Source organism: Sciurus vulgaris (assembly GCF_902686455.1).
Source record: "Sciurus vulgaris genome assembly, chromosome: 2".
Lineage (NCBI taxonomy): Eukaryota > Metazoa > Chordata > Mammalia > Rodentia > Sciuridae > Sciurus > Sciurus vulgaris.
The window spans coordinates 88,293,205-88,309,848 of NC_136462.1; the positions used below are offsets into that span (position 1 = coordinate 88,293,205).

At 42.0% G+C, this 16,644-nt stretch overlaps 1 long non-coding RNA gene across 2 annotated transcripts; it reads right to left on the minus strand.

Moving 5' to 3' along the window:
• Positions 1 to 832: 832 nt before the first annotated feature.
• Positions 833 to 9,775, minus strand: LOC306653110. Of its 2 annotated transcripts, none has more exons than XR_013761643.1 (3): positions 9,663 to 9,775; positions 7,131 to 7,306; positions 833 to 1,297 (listed from the first exon to the last, which is right to left on the minus strand). It is a non-coding gene; the product is annotated as an uncharacterized lncRNA (long non-coding RNA). The 2 variants fall into 2 exon arrangements; XR_013761644.1 differs by lacking the exon at positions 833 to 1,297 and adding an exon at positions 4,368 to 4,456.
• Between the last annotated feature and the right edge of the window lie 6,869 nt (positions 9,776 to 16,644).

The window sequence follows — 16,644 nt, forward strand, 5'->3', positions numbered from 1 at the left end:
AGTAGATGTGTTCTAAAATGAGGACTAGCAGACTAGTAATTGCAGACCAAAAAGCTTTTTCCTCTCTGGAGCCCGAACACTAATCCAGGCATTGTTCCTCCTTCAGACACTCCCAGCTCAGAGCATCAGTACCACTTCAGAACATTTATATCTACTAGGGTGTGATCATCACAGCTCTTGAAAAAGCCTCTAAATTATACCTTTTATAATTTGGTTATTCTTTTTATGCCATGAAATCTTTCACTGTTCATTAACTTAAGGCAATTAACTCTGTCAAGAAGAAAAGCCTGGACCTGAATTTTTCCAGATGCTGAAATTGCTGGTTCAGATGCCAGTCTCACCCTTGAGCGCCACCTTCAGGTAGTTCCTAGATACTGATGCTAACACATAGAGCCACCTCAATTTTGCATGCCAGCTAAATAATGTGGCGCCTACTTCCTTACACTGTCTACATACGGAGATAAGGTACAAGAACCTTTCAAAAAGCGTTAATATTTCTGGTGACTGCTTTCCCCTGGAGATTTGAATATTTTGTAATGATCAGATTATAAAGAAACCTTTCTAATGTTTCTTTTGGAGGTCCCTGTGGAAAATTACTAAACTGAAGATGAAATCCAGTTGAAAAAGTGATTGGACCCATTAGTCACTGAGGTTATTGTCTAAATGAGCAAATTTACTAACTGTTTTACTGAAATTCAAGAAAATTCAGAAAACGTATGTTAGCTATTAATAACTACCCAAACTTCAAACCTGATCTTTCTCTCCAATTTATTTTTAACCGGCAATTAACTATCTAGATGATCTTCTTTATATTCAGGAAGGAGTTCTGAGGAATACAAAAAAAAAAAAAAAACAACCAAAGGAATTCAAGGTAATATATCATAACCCTAATAAACTACCTTTTAATAGTTGAAAACTGTCTGGAGATCTGATGGTCCCATCCAAATAACCTCCTAATTATCAGTTGACTTCTCCTCACTATTAGCTTCCATTGGCTTCCTCAGAACTGGTCTTGGCTTGACTTTAACCCAGCCACTTTCTATATAACCATGTCGCTTAGAATGCTCTCAGCCTCAAGTAATGGCCAAATCAACTTTCAGTGGTTCACTTAACAGCAAGTCCGGGAAAGGCCAGTTCTGGGGTTGGGTAATTCAGTTGCTCAGTAACATCTTAAGATCCAGGTCTTTTCCATCCTTTTTCTCTGCCCACCTTAGTGGCTTTTGTTCTCAAAACAGAGTCCATGGTTCTAGGCATCCAATCCAGGGGCAGCACAGGCTGTTTTATCAATACGATATATCTATTGTAAAAGAATAATAGAAAATAGGCAAAAGGAAGTCAGCTTTCTCAGAAGTCCCAAGTCTCCTTCCATGCTGATCCCCAGTCCTGACTGTGCCTTAGGGACAGTCAGGGAGTTTTGTAAAACCACTGAGCCTAAACTTATTCTCAGAGGCGGAACTAACTGGACTGGGATGGTTCTGCAGGGCAGCCAGCATTAAGATCACTGGCTTCATCCAACTAAGATTCCCCTACATGAGCAGGAGAAGAGGTCAGCCTCCCTGCCCCCGGCACTGCCCACTCCATATCTTTAAAACTCAGGTCTCTGACATACAGCGGAGGTTGAACTGAGATGGCAGTTTGGCAGTCAGACAAGCGCATTATCTGTTACTGATCAATTACAATTTGAGTCTTCAGGGTTTCATCTGGAAAATACGAATTATAAACTGTTTCCTGCAAGGCATGCCTGCAGAGCCTGCAGCTCTGAAAACTGTCATGGGGCAGGGTGAAGAATTCAATCTAACCTCCTCCTTAGATCCAAAACCTCAGAGACCATTCTGTCTTTCCTTCTTTTCCTTAAGTCTCCCTCTCCTTGACTTATGACAAGACCTAAGGGTTTGGTGGTGTTAGGGAGGGATCACTTCTCTTGAGCCTCTAAAGCAGCATTATTCACAATAGCCAAGCTATGGAAACAACCCAAGTGTCCATTGATGAATGATGGGATAAAGAAAATGTGATAGAATTCTACAAACAATGGACTATTATTCAGCCTTAAAAAAGAAAATCCTGCCATTTGCGACAAGATGGATCAACCTGTATGACATTATGCTAAGTGACATAAGCCTCAGAACTAGAAAAGAAATTGTATGATTTCTCTTATATATGGAATCTAGAAAAGAATCAAAACTTGGAAGTAGAATGGTGGATACCAAAGAAACAATAGGGAGATGGTAGGTCAAAGGTACAAAATTGTAGCTCTATAGGATGAATAAGTCTAGAGATCTGATGTACAGCATTTGGTCTATAGTTGATAATATGGTATTGTGTAATGAAAATGTGTCAAAAGAGCAGAGTTTAGGTGCTTCTGTCACACAAAAAAAGAGATGACTGTGATGTGATGCCTTGATTGACTTGGTTGTGGTAATTATTTCACTATATACAAATATCAAAAATCATATTGCAGATCATGTATATGTATATACATATATATATGTATGTGTATCTATGTATATTATTCACAGTAGCCACATATACAGACACACAGACACACGCACACACACACACACACACACACATACACACAATTTATCTGACACAGCGAAGGTAAAAAATAAACCTCTCTCCTTCTGTCTCTAGTTAACTTTACGGCTCACTATGCAACAGAGAGGAGATTTAGGCAGATTTTCTGGCTCCCTGTACTGTACTCCCTAAAGCTCACTCTTGGAACAAGGTTTTCTGGAGATGTAGGAGTATAGCATCTGGTGTTGTGGGTCCCAGAGATGGGTCTTCATGGAAGCCCTCTGGATAGAAGATCTGTCTACAGGGTTTCTGTCACAGACTTTCAGGGTCCTAATAGTTTTCACTTCAGCTCTTTTCTTCCCCAGATGGAGATGGAAATGATATAACAGCTTGACCTTGAATAGCCATTCCATCAGACAACTGAGCCCAGCTGCCTGGTCCTGCCTTCTCCACCAGAATCCCCATTTACTTGGGATTACCCCCAGAGGCCAGTTATCTTGCTCTCTCCCTCAGGTCTGACCTTGTATGGAGATTCCCAGCCCATCCAACATAGACATTGGAATGTGTCTTCCAGGTTCCTTCAATAAAGGTTTATTGGCTACCAGCTTATGCCAGGCAGCCTCTGAGCCCTGGGAACAGAGCAGTGAACAAGATTGACAAGGACTCTGTTTCCATGGAGCTTACACTTGCATAAAGTGACATGAGACAGTAAACGTAAACAAACCCATTTAAGAAAATGTCAGTGATAAGAAAACAAGAAAGGAAGGAAGGCCTAACAGCAAGAGGGGCCCAACTTGGAAGAAGCTGGGGAAGAATGTTCCAGACAGAGGGACACTAGGCAAAGCCTCTGAGATGGGCACAAACCTGGGGTGTTGAAGGAACAGTGAGAAGGGTAGTGAGCTAGAGCAGAGTTGGGTCCAAGCTCATTCTAAAGACACACGTGGAACTAAGGCCAATCCTGAGACATGTCTAGACATCCATACTAAGGGTTCCTAAGAGTTAGTGTGATAGTTAAGAAATTTCCTGGACTTTCTATGGCAGGAACCTTGTCTGCCAGAAGCACATGAGACTCCCCTGGTGATAGCACTGCCTACGTCCACCTGCCTGCCTGAGAGGATCTCTGCTCAACTCTAAGGATGGGGACATCTATTTTAAAACCACCCTGGCTTTGGTTCATTACAATTTTCCTTAATGAAATATTTTGTGTGTTTCTGTATCTCCATGACAGCACACAGAACTTTCCCCTTACTTTATAAAAGCTGTCTTACACTCATTACTAAGAGTGAGTAGGGCTATGTGTCCTGTGATTCCTGGAAAGTGCACATCACAAGCACTCTTGACCAGTGAACTCTCTCCTGAGCTGAGGATGTTCTGCAACCTGTGATCATTTTTACTATTGATTTTCTGTGCTCAGAGTGGTTCACCTATGTCCCTAGTAAAGAGACTGGGTCTAAAACCGGAGCTCATCCCAACAAAAAGAAATATATAATTTGCATCTATTTCCCAAAAGTTGGGTGATTAAAATAATGTAGGCAATTTTGAAGTGATGCAAAAGGGGAGACCTTCTAAGTTGGGGGTTTGCAATTCCTCTGAGGTAATAGCTTATCAGATAGTTGAACTATTAACTTGTTTCTAGGGTCGATTGTGAACTTGCTGGACTGAGTCCTAGGAACATGGCAGGAAAATGTAAAGATGACTGTGTGTTGGACTTTTTAAGGAGGTACAAAGTCCTTTTCAGGAGGTTTTTTTTACTAACATACATTAGGAATAAGAGGGAATATAATTTTGTGATCAGAAGCCACATCAACCTGTAATCAGCAATATGAGTCTGAGGAGAGTCAAATAACCTTATACCTGCCTTATCATCATCATCATCATCATCATCATCATCATCATCATGGTCAACAGCAGCAGCAGGGAAGTTCTCTGTAGTCTTCCATCACTGAAGCCAAAGTTTGCATGTGATTAGAGACATTTATTGTCCGAGTCATTGCAAAGGTGCTTATTAGGGAGATATTAAAGTGGAAAACTCCCTGTAGCCATAGCTGGATGCTAGTGTCCTTATTGGAACACTGGGGCATACCCCGTAAGACAGGGTAATCCAGAGATGGGGTGGAGGCACATCTCTTTAGAGTAAGACTTGTCTTTCAAGCCACATGCTATCAGAGTTTATAAATTGCTGACGAGTTTCCTCTTTGCTGCCAACTTATTAGGTGTCACTCAGGCCTGCTGTGAACAACTTAACTCTGAAGAAAGATACAGGAGAGATTTTTTTTAAATGCTGCATTTTGGGGGAAATCACTCCCTCAAAGTTTTCCTTGACAGCAAATTTTATGTGGTAGGAGCAGAATTGACAACATAGCTGGCATTCTGGTGTTTGTAGTGAGAATATTTTTAACTGAGAGGGTACTGAGTACCCTCCCTGGAAGCTGCATGGGGCTCTGAAGTCTGGCAGGTCAGAATCTGGCCGCTGTGATGTGGACTGTATCTGGATCCCAGGAGTCAGGGCTTGCCTTCTAGATATGGACTCCAGACCAGAGGAAGGGTTAGCACCTTACCAATTTCCTCAGATTTCAAGTTTGGCCTGAGCAAAGAGCCTGAGTTGCTGCTGACCAGATGGCTCGCTGGTACTTGTCAGACTGGGTTGATGACATCTTTTCTTGATTATCCTTCACCTTCATGGCTTTGGTAGCACTGTGCTCAGCAAGATAAGTAGCTGCTTAGTATGGGGTGCCAGCCAATCTAGAAGGCCCAGATTGCACAGAATGCCAAGGCAGGACCCTGAGCCTGGCTGGGCTGGAGGCTGCCCCACCTGGAGCTCTGCTGAGGGCTGTGGCCTCCCAGCAGAGAACTAACCACAGTGCTGACTCACCATCCTTGTGGTTGAGAAAAACCCAGCAAGGTGGTGGCTCCCATGAGCCCTAGAGCTGCAAAATATAGGCCAGGAAGTCTCTACCGGAAGGGGCTTCAGTTAGTGAGAAACCAATCTTTCTTTGTCCTTCCCCATCTGTCTTTTATGACATGTAGTTATAAGTGGCCTTTGAGGACTTGGACATTTCTCTCTCCTGTTCCCTGGGGAACAGTAAAACAGAGTTATGGATAAGGGTAAAGGGCGGGAGCAGCACCATCTCCAGCAGGCTCTCTGGTGCTGCAGATCCCACCTGTTCTTCTTGGTCTTTCTGCTGAGGCTGGACCTGAATCTAGCATGATCCTTATCTCAATCCCGTGGTAAGGCTTAGTTCCTACTCCCTGGGGAGCTGGAGTGACCTTATCCAGAGCCCTTCAGCAATTCCAAACCAGGGCTGAAGCCTGCATCACTCAGTGAGGAGGCAGGGAGTCTTGGGCATTAGGAGTTGGGGGATGTTACATTCCCTGTTGTATTTCATGTAAATGGAACCGCCTGGAATACTGCAAAAAACCCTAAGTCAGAAGTTCCAGTGTGTGTCAGCCCCCACCCCAGGCTTCCTACCCCACCTAACACCATTGACACCTACATCTTAAGTCAGCACCTAGCCTGTACCTCGCATGTAAAAGTACAAAATAAGTATTTTAATGTATAATGATGTAGTAGACAGAATAATGACCTCCCAAAGATGTTTGCATCCTAATTCCCAGAACTTGTGAATACATTACCTTGTATTTTGTGTTTTAGTCAGCTTTACGTCATTGTGACCAAAATACCTGAAAATAATAAGTTAGATGTTGGTAGGTTTATTTGGGCTCACAGTTTCAGAGGTCTCAGCCCATAGATGTCTGACTCCATGGCTTTGGATCTAAGGTGAGGTAGCATATCATGTGAGAAGGGCAGGGCAGAGGGAAGATGTTCCTCTCATGGCACCTAGGAAGCAGATAGAGATGGGGGAAGGGGCCACAGGGAGGATGAACCCTTCCAGGGCATGCCCCTAGTGATCTACCCCACCTCCAGGTAGGTCCCTCCTCCCTACAGTTACCACCCGGTCATCAACCACCATGGACTGACCAGGTTACATCTCTCATAAGTCAATCAATTCACCTTTGACTATTCCTGCATTAACAGGAACTGCTGAGGGACACCTCATATCAAAACCATACCGCCTTATAAGGCAACAGGGATTTTGCAAGTGTGATTAACATTAAGGATTTTGAGATGGGAGATAATCCTGCATGATCTGGGTGGGGTCAGTCTAATTTGTAAAAGCAGACAAACTTCCTTGGTTGTAGCCAGAGAGAATTGTGATAACAGAAGAAGGGTCAACAAGATGGTGGTGAGAGGAAGATTTGATGCCCTGTTGCTGGTTCAGAAATGTAGGGAACTACGTGCAAGGACCAGAGTTGTCTAGGAGGTCATGGTGGCTCCAGCTGACAGCCAGCAAGAAAACAGGAACCTCAGTCCTACAATCCCATAGACCTGCCAACACCCAAATAAGCAGAGCAATGGATTCTGCACTAGAGGCTCCGCTAAGGAGCACAGCCCTGCTGACACCTGGACTTCAATCCTGTGGGATCCAAGGGACTTCTGGCCCATAGGACTGAAAGATAATTAATCTGTTATGGTAATTTGCTACAGCAGCAATAGAAGACAGATACAAATGGCTACAAAATGGGATATCTTTAATAATTGAATACGATTTTCTTACCTCTGTACCTCTAATTTCCTTGGTGGTTGCTAGTGACAGAGAAGTTCCTTTTCATGGTTGTCTGTGTGCTGTTGGTGGGGAAGACATTCTTGCCTGTGGCTCCATCTGCTTCTTGGCATCATTGAGATCACTTCTATGCTGGTGCTTCCTGTTGGCTTCTCCAGCTGGCCAGGCCACTGGGATAGGTATTGCTTGAAGTCAGGTATTTTAGGAAGCACCCTCTACTTCACACGCAGCCACTGGCTCCTCATTCCAGGAAGGTGGTTCCACACCCATTCCCATTTATTAATCACCTATTATTTGCAAGGATCTCGATGGATTTTATTTTATTTAATTCTCATAACTTTATGAATCAGGTAACAATATCCCCATTTTACAAATAAGAAACTGAGGCTCAGAACCAGGATACATCTCATCCAAGGCCACAGAGTAGGAGATTGGGGTTTAAACCTAGATGATTCTCCTTTCCTCTTCTGTGTGTGTCCTCCTGGGGTTGACAAGTTGTCTCATGTCCCAGCTACTATCTTCAGACCATGCTGGGTCGATGAAAACTCACAAATCTGCTTCATTAAAAAACTTAACTCCAGAGGAAGCCCAGAGGTGGCTTCTGACCCTCCCTCCTGACCTTGTCCTAACCTTTGGCTATTTCCTTTCTCCCCAGGATCCACTGCCCTGAGGTCTGCTGAAGAAACTCCATCTGGGGCGGAGTATGCCACTCTCACCTCTCCTCAGGGCCTTCGTGGGGAGTCCTACTTATTTCCTTCCTTCCCTTTGACCCTACTGAGGACAAGGCCTAGGTGCATGTCAGTGGTGGTGGTGAGGATGTCAGGAGAGAAGCTAGCAGTTCATATTAGCTCTTTAAAAACCTTTAATGTGATTCTCCATTTTAGTCTGTTTTGAGACTTCTGCTCCATCAGGGAGGGAAATAAAGAAGCTGATTCTGTTCACACGTACTATCATCTGCGGTGATTAGGATCTCACAATGACTGCAGTACCCTCTGAATCTAGCAGCCTGGCCTAGGTCCCAGTGTCTTTGTTCTTAGTAGCTTTTATGGATTTGGTATCAGAAAATGAAAAAAGGCTGTGTGATTTAATTACTCAGGTTCTTCGTTTGCAAAAATTAAAATGCTACTGCAAGCCTCTGAGTAGATCTTGTGTTGTAGCGACAAGGATATTGTCAAGGCAGCATTTCCCAGGTTTCCTGTACGCTCAGGCCCAGAAAGCTCAGTGCTCTTAGTTACAAAATTCCTTAGTCCCTGGCTGCCTTTCAGTCTCAGTTTCCCTATTTTGGGTTTGAAACAATGTGTGGCATTAAAAATAAATCCAGTCCTGATAGAAGAATACTGATGCTCTTGACCTGCAGCCTCCTTAAGGTTCATTAATCAGTCAATTTCCTCAGGGCCCACGAGTGACCTGTTGGGGGTGGGCCCAGGAAACACCTGGATTTGCTTAATACGAGTCATCTCAAATCTCTGTGCAGATAAATTCCACCCTAATTCGCACTTCAAGTCTGGAAATTCCTTTATCCAACTTGGAATTGTAACCAGAAAGATTAAACTGAAACCTCCACCCCCCACCCTGAGGCTACACAGAAAGGAGAACCAACCAGTTTTGAATGAACAATCTCTGAGTCTGGTTATTAGGGTACCCTACCACCTGGTTTGGTTTCCCTCCATCAGGATCCCTGAAAGGTTTGTCTTTGGGTGGGAGAATTCACCTACCTGATGAGCAAAACAGCAAGCCCCATCCTTAAGCTGCTGTGTCTTTTCTGAGAGTCCAGAGAAAATGGGTGAGAAGGGATCTCTTTCCTCTAATACTGAGTACTCACTCCACTACTGAGTGCTGATTGTGTTCCTGACACTGAGCAGGGCTCTCTGTAAGCACTGTCTCCTCTCATCCAACAGCAACTCTAGGAGGAAGCAGCATGAATTATTCTCAGGAGATGACAATGGGATTCCTTGGGAATCAGCCTGGGGTCATGGCAATAGTGCTGGGTTTCAATCCTTCTTCTCCTACTCTGGACTTGGATAAACCTCACTCTAAGCTTCAGGTTTCTTATCTATAAAATGAGGATACATAACCTAATTTGTAAAATTGTTGTGAGTATTAAATGAAAAAAATCCAAGTTTCTTGCATAGCACAGATAATAATAATAGATGTCCTCTACCGTTTTCCCCTCAAATGCAGAGCAAAACTTAGTAAGGTCCCCTTATAACTTTGGAGTTGACAGCAGTCCAAACCAAAAGCAGTGGGATGAAACCCCATTCAATATTGTCGAAAGCCTCCACATCGCCCTCCTTACAGCAGAACACAATTACCAGGGGCTCAGTTCCCCTGCCAGCCCACACCTTCCTCCCATCCCACCGGAGGGGCTGGGCTCCAGCTGTTCAGGGAAGACAGGAGACTCCTTTCCCTCTCAACACTGTCTGGCCTGTCTCTGCTTCTGCATATCTTTTCTAACTGATTTTGTGTCCTGTTAATTTAGCTTTTTGCTAACCTTTCATCCAAATAATGTCAAATAACATTACTTACCATTTTCCACATGCTGTTTTCCCCATGATTCCATTTTCTTCGGGGCAGAGTTTTGGCCTTCATTTTCCTGCCAGCAGCATGGCAGGAAGCATGTTCACAGCATGATCCAGCTTGTCTACCCGGCAAGCTGTCTACCTGAGTGACAGCACCAGCTTGGTCAGGCTGATGACACTGATGACACTGGTAGCGACACTGCCACCTAGAGGCTGAAAGGGCACAGACTTTTTCATGAGCTCTTACTGGTAGCTGAGAAAAGCTCAGTTGATGGTTTTCTTTTAAACTAACTTAGAAATTATCATGTGAATTACACCAATGTATGTTCTTATTGTCAAGAGACTGATTGTAAAGGAATATTTTCAAGTAAAAATGAATGGCGAAACAAATTAGATTGGCATGTACTGGTTTGTTAAAGTAGAAAACTACCTTTGTTTTTTTTTTTCTTTGACTAAAGTTAAATCCAAGTGAAGTCCCACAAACTAAAGCAACCCACCTAAACCAAATAGTTCAACAAAAACCAAAATGGTTTTTGTTTTCATTTATCCAACACAAGTCTACTGAGTGCCAGGTTGGCTGTAATCCGTACCCCTGAGTTTGTGGGTATCTGAGCAGCTCATCACAGTACAAAGTGGAGACTCAACGTCAGGGGAAAGAATGCAGTGGAGACCACAAGAGGACTTGCAGTTCTGGAGGACAAAAAAATGTGAAGTGAGTTTGTTAAGGAAGATTAGATTTTGTCAGGTAGGAGGGACAGACGGCAGGAAGGGAATTCTACCAGCCTGAAGGAAGAGCCTATGCAAGGTCCAGAGGGACAGGAGAGAAGAATGAGTGCAGGTGCCTCAGAGTTTGACCGCACGCTGAAAAAATATCCAGGAAAAAGCCTCATGCTAACAGTGTCTACCTCTTTTATTAAAATAAAAGTACAAAGGTATGAGACACTGAGAAAAATTTAAGAAGACATGGAGGCATGTCATAGAGTCAGTTCTCCCCAGAGTAGTCTATGATTTCAAACAAACCCAGTAAAATTCCCAGTAGGTTTTTCTTTTGTGGAAATTGATAAACTACTTTTAAAACTCACTTAGAAGTGCCAAGAACCAAGAATAGCTAAGGGAATTCTGAGGGAGGGGGACAAACAAACAAACTAGGAGACTGGAGTCCAGACTCAAAGGAATACATAGTATACAAACAAAAATGGCCAAAATTAATTGGGATAAATAAATTGCAAGGATAACTCTGATGATCTCTCCTGAAATCCATGTTCTTTGCCATGTGACTGTGGCTCTCTGACTAAAGGTTGGGAGTATCTGTCTCCAGTAGGATCAGGACTACAGTGAGGGTGAAGGCACTTACCCAGTTACAAAAATTTAGGGAGTACCCAAAACCTCAGTAATAAAAAATATAATATTCTAATGCAATGTTTTCAAAAATTAAAATTAATGTCAAACTCCCTGGTGAACAAAATAAAAAAATTTTTGGTAAAGATAAAAGCTGACTCTATACTCATGTGGCTCACTTTACTAACCTCAATCTAATCCTGCTGTCAGTGTCTTGCGCAAACAGGAGACTTGCAGACTTCTCTTTGTTCTCTTATCCTCTGCCCTCAGCTCCCAAGTCCTGGTCAGCCTTCTAGAGGAGCACTGTTCCCACCCCTAGCCCAGCCGCGATGAGCAGAGTTGCCTAGACAGCTACCCCCATGGGTCAATCATGAAACACTGAGGCTCTAGGGTTGGTTGGTAGGCAGCGATAACCAGCTGAACTAACTGACTTAAACCTTGCACTTACAAGTCAGCGTAGAGGCTACTCTTGCGAGGTGAGTAATGACTGAAAGGAAGTACGAAGTGCGCTTTGAGGTGTTAGAAAATTTCATTCTTAATCGGGGTGCTAATTACAAAGTTGTGTTCAGTTTGTGATAATTCGTTGACAACATTTACGATCTGTACACTTTTCTATTTTGGAATAAACAATTTTTAAAAGGGGACATGGACCCTACTCATTTTTCGAGGACGACCTACTAGGAAAAACACACAAAGAAAAGTTGCAAACACGAGGGCCCAAAATAAGAATGCAGAATACATTGTATTTGAAGCAATATTTAGAAAATCTGTAAAAAATATTTGCTTTGGACTCTACCTGCACCATTTATCGGAAAACAGAATTATTTGGACCATTTAAAGCAGGCAAAAGCTACAAAATGAGAATTTTTTTTCTGAGTATTTCATTTGACTCGGGTTTTTTGCCAAATTCATCTCTACATTTGGTTTTACATTGGCACTGTTTCAATGAAGAGAATAATTGTGGTCATTTTTCAACTGTATGTTTATTGTTAACATTGGAAAGAAGAACAGCTTTCCTGTGCATGGAAGTAGGTATAAATATTATTCAGCATCAATTGAGGAGAAATGCATTATCTGTCTATCTAGTAGCTCATCTAACAGTTGAGCTTCTTGGTCAGAGCACCAGACTTTCAGGAGTCCATGATTTGCATTTTCCACCTTAGTTTTTGCTTCGCTCCCTCTCTGGGAATCTCACAGTGCTCTTGCTATCTATGTACCTCCTTGAAGCACACGAAAACACACCGAAAGGTGCTGGAGGCACAAAACTGGGTACAAAGTCCAACAACTTCAAACAGCAAAAGGCAAAAATCTCAAATGGAGAAGAAAGGGAATTTCAGCTTTCATTATGGACAAAGTCCTACTCTAGATGCATTAGGACATGAGAAGTTGAGGACGCAGATCTGCCCACAGGGGCCTTGGAGTCTGTTGGACAGAGAGGAAACACATCACAGAGTCTGCTCTGATTACTGTGGCATGTGGACCCTCAGGAGGGTCGTGAGAGTGGGAAATGACCACGGCTGGGGATTTACTAGTGTTCACTAGGGAATGTAGGATTTCTGAAAGTAGGATTCTTGGATCACCTCCTTTCAATTTCTCTTTTCATTCTAGCATTTATTAATTCACATCCAAATTCACTGTAAATGCATTTAATTAAATCTAAAGCTTTCAGTCTAGCTACCCCACTGCCACATTTAATGTTCCCGACTCACCCAGGAACACCCTTTGGCCTACCAGGAGTTCTTCCCATGTATAACTGTGTGTACCCCACTCCACATTATCCCCATTATTTTTCTTCAACATTAAAATGATCCTGACTTTCCTGACTCATATGGAAAGCCATGCTTTCTATACAAATTATATACAAATTAGGTTGTTTTCTCAGCTGGAAATGGTGTACCCAAAGAAAATGTGTTAAGTGTAAACAAACTTTGTAGTAAAGAATGTTTGCCTTTGATATCTTGTAAACAGTGCAGGACTGACCAGCAATGCAAGGATTTGATTGAGTCTGTTGTCCTGTTTCAAAAAGATACAGCTGTGATCCTGCAACAAGCCCCAACTGTGAGCTCACAGGCTGTTTGGAATTAATTGGAATCACCTAAAAGGGCATCGAGAACCTGCAATTTCTTGGGTTCCATCCCTAGAGATTCTGCTGTAGTAGAATGGGAGGGAGTAGGACCTGGAAATTCGTTTTAAAAAAGGCCCTCTAAGAGATTCTGTATAAATCAAGTTAGGAAATGATTGTTGCAGGAACTATGTAACTGTCAGATAAAATCCTGTGCATGAATGATACTAGATTGAAATTCTTAAAGGAGCTCAGACCAGAGGTCAAATATCTGACTTTTCATGCAGGGAAGAGAAAGGAGAGCTTGTTGGGTGGGTAGATTATGAGCAAGTTAGTCTGGTATACTATTTCCATTTGAGAGAATGGGTAAACTATATCAACATGAATTAAGATGTGGGAAGGTTGAGATCAACCCCTTTTGTGTCTCTAGTATAATTTCATGCAACCAAAAATTTATTGATTGCTTATGTGTCCTCACTTGTCACATCTACAATCTGTGATATCAGAAAAAGGAACCAATCATATTGCTTGCCATCTTCATACATCCCTCTGTTTTCCGCATTCCTTTCTTTTTTATATTCTTATAACTGTAATTTTTTTTATTATTTAAACAAATGGGATACATGTTGTTTCTCTATTTGTACATGCAGTCAAGGCATACCATTTGTGTAATCATAAATTTACATAGGGCAATGTTGTTTGATTCATTCTGTTATTTTTTCCCTTCCCCCCACCCCTCCCACCCCTCTTTTCCCTCTATACATTCCTTCCTTCCTCCATTCTTACCACCCTCCTTATCCCTAACCCTAAACCTAACCCTAACCCTAACACTAACCCTTTATAACTGTAATTTATATTCTACTTTTTCCTCCTAGTGGTATTCCTCTGGATGTTTTCCTGATATTGTTATATAAAGGGTTTTTCCTATTCCCTTTTAACACCTGCAGTTCTTGTTGGCTTTTAGTGTACCTGGGTTTTCATCACACGAATGTGTTTTAATACTTGGCACCAGTCATTGTGCTGAGGATTTCTCAAAGGTCACACTTACACTTTCATATTTTAGATCTAATTTACTGAAACCGCTGATGCATGGTGTGTACTTTAGTGGAATGAAATTTGCTTTCAGCAAGGGCTCAACTGTTTCCTAATTCTAACATGCTTGTGCAACACACCAGCCAACCTGCAGATGGCGCTGTGGGTCAACTTTTCTCCCCCTGCCGTAGTGCAGGTGTTTTTCATTTGAGTACTCAGGTGATAGGAGATCAAGCTTTCATTTCTTGGGACTACTAAACCACCCGAATGAGAATCTGCAAACTAAGTAAAATTAAACAAAACAAACAAACAAACAAAAAAAGATAATGATAGACTGACTTTGAACATTGTTCTAAAGTCATCAGATCCGAACTCCACAGTGAACTTGAATTTGGAGGAGGTAGTGGGTTGAATGTTTACTGGCAACTTCCTATTGAGAAAGAGTTCAGCAAAAGCTTTTGCGGAAGCCGGGAGACCAGTCTGCTGCTTCCTGCTGTTCTAAGTGTAGAGCAGAAAAGTGGAGCTCTCAAAACTGCATCTACTTTATATTGTCCTTGGTTTAATCATTTAAATATCGGGCAAAATTTTCGATCTATAAAATTACCATAAGGAAAACATCAGATACCAAGGGTCATAGGATTTTGCTCAAGCCCTTTGTTACCATGAAAGCATTTGGCTCGTCTTCCTAGGCATTCTGAGATAATGCTAACAGACTGTGTATCCCTCTTGTGTATTTATAACCTCTTCTGGTGTTTGTATTTGGAATGTGGCCTGCTGGAAAGGATTTTCTTTTCCCATTTGCATGTAAATAATATGACCCTGACCCTGCAAATTTCCCACAGTCCATTTTAGAAATAGGGTGTTGTTATCCTAGAGGTGGGGCCCCTGCATCATTCCTAAGAATGTCTAAGACGATTGATTAGCCCTGTTGGTTTGAGTATGGCTGTAAGACATCCAAGGTGAGACTAGCCATCTGTAGCAAGATCAGATAAGTTAGAAAAGAGAGAGAGAGAGTCTGTTTTCCAGACAGCATGAGGAAGGGGGTTCTAACACAGGCGGAGTGTGGCATGGATAACATGGAAAGTTATATATGTCACATGAAAAAATAGAATGTGCGTGACTCAGTGTCCCTCAGTGCTTAACTGAGAAGGCATTCCATAACATCATCCTCAAGAGCATTGCCATCTTTGTCCACAGAAGCAACCACCTTCCCAAGAATAAGGTGTGATTCCACAGTTCCTGATGAGGTTTATCTATGTGACTCTTCACACTACTACCTTCATCTCCTGTTTTTTAAAGTTTAGTGTGTGTGTGTGTGTGTGTGTGTGTGCTTTTTTTAAACAACAACAGAGAATAATCATAAATAAATAGAAGGGGAAAAAAAAAAAAAGGAATTTTGCTCATTGATGGAAACAGGGAAAGATGTGAAGCTCTGTTGGTGATTTTCCCACTAGAGGGCCCTCCACCAGCTACAGAGTTTTAGGGGAAACTGTGCAAAACTGGTTTTTCATCATCCTTGCATGGATCTCCCTGTGAGCCACTGTGACCCAGATGTGTACTGAGATTTATGGTTGTTTACTTGGGAAGAAAAATTTCATTTGAAACAGGAAGATGATTTTTCATATAAAGAATAAATATTTGTGTTCTAGATGGAGAAGTAAATGCCTTCTTGAGCTTAGCTTCAGCTCCTGGCTGGCTGAATGTCTGGTACATAATAATAACTCACATTCATTGACTAACGGACAGGGCTCTGTGTGAAGCACAGTATAAGCAACAACACTTCTTTAATTCTCACAAAACCTTGTGAAATAGACACTTATTATCTGCATTGGGATGATACTGTTATTATCTGCATTTTTAAGGATGAGAAAACAGGATCACAAAGATGAAGTAGCTTTCCTGGGGTTCCCTGGCTAGTAAACAGCAGAGCAATGATTTGAACCCAGGTCTTGTAGTGCCACAGACATGGTCTTCAACACTATGCCATCCATTCAGAGAACTTCTAACTTGAATATGAGTTCTTTCCCAAACAGGATTACATACTGTAATTCTGTTAGAACTAGCCCACAGTTTCTGTGTTTAATTATGCCTCTAAGCTTCTTTGCAATAGGCTGCAGGTACTTCGGGACAGGTACATCAGTGTTATGTTTTAATAACACTTATGTTATGTTTTAATAGGTCCTGGTGTGTGTTTGGCATGTCTGCTTGGCATGTGAGGCAATTTTCCTCTATTGTTCTGAACTTGGAATCTTGTCAAAAATTCTAGACAATAGGAAAAGTCCCATTCAATATTCTGCTACTGTAGAATACTCCACTCATTTCAGTGTTCAGTAAAATGAAATCCTGTAGTTAGTAGGAAGTACTTTCCTTCAAGGGCATTTAAGAATCCATCTATTGTTACTTCATATTCTCAGGGGTTTCATCCATTTGAAGTGTCTCCTTCCTCCATCTTTTTTGGTAGTAGTGGGGATCAAACCCAGGCTTTGTGCATGCTAAACAAATACTTTAGCACTGAGTTACATCCCTAGTCCCCTAAGTATTCCCTTTATTTCTTGTA